Below are 3,196 nucleotides of genomic sequence, written 5' to 3'. Positions count from 1 at the left end.
TCGAGGTGGGAACGACGTCCCTGTAGATTTAACCTAGGAAAAGAGAAAAAAAAAACACGTATTTATGGTATGTCTGCACCTTTATTCTGAATGCTTGACTGTTAGCAATATTACCTGTGTATATTATATTATATTATATATATATATATAAATATTATATATGTATATGAAAAGTTATAACAAGCACCTTTTTAAAGAAGAGAAGACTGTAAAAAGAAAACTCGGATGGACTTTAGCGATGGCCACGATTGGGAATCCTTGTAGGATTTCTTCCCATTTTCTGGAATTTGGGGGTTTTGCGGGTCTCCTGTTGCCCTTCTCTCCAATCCGTGGTCTTTAATTCCATGGGGGTGGGCAGAGGGGGCTATCCTCTGAAGCCCCCCCCCTGGGGTCTACCACAAAGCTCTTGACCAAGCAAAACGTAAGGTTCCAGAAATTCATTTTCATTCCAAAGTTGATATTAAGCCATATTCTGCACATTGTCATTTGTTTCAGTTTCTCTTTTTGGTTTAATTTCCTTTGTGTGATGGGAAATGCTTTTAATTCTCCTCTTAAGTTGCTGTAGAAATGATCTGGATGTTAAAAGAAACACACCCAAATCTTCCTTTCCTTCCCCTTCTCTTCCCTTCCTTCCCCTTCTTCTTCCTTCCCTCTCTCCCTTTCTTTCCTCCATCCTTTCTCCTTCCTTCCTTCCCTCTCTTCCTTCCTTCCCTGCCTCCCTCCCTCCCTCCCTTTTCTTCCTTCCCTCCCTCCCTTCTCCCTCCTTCTATCCTCCCCTTTCTCTTCTTTCTTTCTTTCTTTCTTTCTTTCTTTCTTTCTTTCTTTTTCTTTCTTTCTTTCCATTCCTTCCTTGGAAAGAACCCATCAGCCGCCGCCAAGCACTCTAAGCAGTTCCTTCCTTTGGGCCTTTTTCGGTTTTTCCGTGTTCTCTCTTGGCTCCAAATTGACCTCACTTTAAAATATCTGCCCCTTCCCCACTGGCACCTAACTACGGCCCCAAAGTGTATTTTTCTGCTCTATCCCCCCCCCCCCACGTGGCCTTAAGAAAGACACCGGTACATCGTCCTTAGCTTTACTGGCACAAAGTTTTGTTCCCCGTCCCGTTTCTTCTGATGTCCTCCGAGTGCAGCTCAGGGCATGTAAAATCCTGCTGCTTTCCTCACCCACTTTCTGGTGTGGGGGGGAAAGAAGTCTGGCAGCCTTTGGGGACCAGCGAGACAGGAGAAGCCTCCCTACCTGCCAGGTGGTTTCAAAGACAGGAAGGGACCCCTCCACCTTTGCAGCTGGGAAGGGCCCACTGGTGTCAGGGGGCTCGCTTCTAAAGACTGCCAAACACCCCCCCCCAAAAAAAAAACCCATGGTAGCTCTCGCCCCTTAGCACTGATTTCTGCAGCCTCCTCTTGCAGACTTTTTGCTGACCTGCCCCTCTCTAGATAAATTACCCCCCCCCCCGTCCAAAACTGGTTGCATGGAGCCCTCTGCAGGACAGGCGCCAGGTCCAGATGTCCAGGTGCTACAGAGGTGGCACCCTTCCCAAGGACATCTTTGCTGGACCAAAGACCATCACATTTCTGCTGTAGCTTCCCAACGACGAGAGATCATTTGGGGTCTATTCTTCCAAGCTGATGTATAAATCTCACCCAATAGTGCTAGTTCAGCAGTTGTTAATAGTTGCCGTGAATTTAAGGCTCCTTTTGGGGGAGTAGATTAAAACATTTGAGGGAGAGGGAGCGGTCCAGAAATGCAAAATACAAATAAAAAACATAAAAAAGGGAAAACATCCATTTAATGTCCACATTCCTGTAGTTGCTGCTGTGAAAACCCCTTTTATCCAAATCTGCCAAAATCTTCCAACAGCCAATCTTTTTGCTAGGATAGAAGCAAAATTCACTGGCGCTTCTAAACTTCTCCAGACCTTTCCAGGCTCAAATCTGCTTCTTTTTTTTTTTCCATCTTATTTGCACTTTTGCGACCGAAACCGGGAGGGGGAGGGAGGGGGAAAGGGCGGGCGAGGGGGCCAAACCTTGCAATACTATTTTTTTGAGCGTTCTGAAATGATAAAAAAACAGAAGTTTATGCGTGAGTCTGTCGATATTTTTTGACTTGAACCTTTGGATGGCACTTGAGTCTCAAAAATGTGTCAATCTCGCCGATTGTCAGAGAAGCGTCTTAAGGGAACAACGATGTTCAAAGAGTCTGTATCAAAGTATCCAATAGTACTGTAATTCATGACTGTTAATAATAAAAATAATTAATAATAATTCCAGTGCTTAGAAGGAAGTTTTTGCAGTGCTGCCGAAAATTACGTTTCAGCTGTGCTAACTCACTTCTTTTCTGTTGGTTGTTTACGTGCCATTTCTCTCATATCTAGCTCAAGACTGTTACGTTAAGCCTTGATTGATGATCTATTAAACCGTAGCTGCATCCAAGTTCTAAAGCAAGGTTTAAAGTCATCCCTTGGCTCTAATAGGAGTTCAGAGTGTGGTCAGACCTATTTCATATACCGTAAAGAAAAAAAATCCATTAAAAAAAAAATGTGATAATGAATGAGAAAATGCTTTGTAAAATTCACATTTACAAAATAATAAAGTATGTTGAAAATTACGCCTCTGGTTCCCATTCTTTCCCAGTGCCTTCAAAAGCCCCTCAGAGTCGCCTGAATCATGAGATGGGCAGCAAATAAATTTGATAAATTAATTAAAGCTTGGGATGAAGTATTGCCAGCTTTTAGTCCCCATTTGAATAGCAATTGTTTGTTATTGTATGTTTGTCCTGCCTTTATTATTTTTATAAATTTACCCAAGGCAGCGAACATCCCTAATGCTCCTTCCCCCTCCTATTTTCCCCACAACAGCAACCCTGTAAGGTGGGTTGGGCTGAGACTGGGGGGCTGGTCCAAAGTCACCCAGCTGGCTTTCACGCCCAAGGCGAAACTAGAACTCCCTTCTCCTGGTGACTGGCCCACAGTGACTATTAAACGTGTATGGGTTGGGACCCCAACATTGCAGAATGGGAGGCGCGATGGGGCGCCCGTCGTGCAAAAGTCATCTCCGCACGGGCGGGCAGCTCCCCAGCAGACCTAACTGGGTTACTGGACTAACCCCGTTTCCCCGCTTGGACGCGGACGGGCGCCAGGAAAAGCAACGGCAGCTCCCGCCTTGCCAGGGCAGCCCTTCGCCTGCAAGCCAGAGGTGCG

This window comes from Protobothrops mucrosquamatus, unplaced genomic scaffold (genome assembly GCF_001527695.2).
Source record: "Protobothrops mucrosquamatus isolate PMUCROS unplaced genomic scaffold, P.Mucros_1.0 scaffold2208, whole genome shotgun sequence".
NCBI lineage: Eukaryota > Metazoa > Chordata > Lepidosauria > Squamata > Viperidae > Protobothrops > Protobothrops mucrosquamatus.
The sequence above is the reverse complement of the archived record's forward strand: the minus strand, read 5'-3'. Positions refer to the sequence as shown.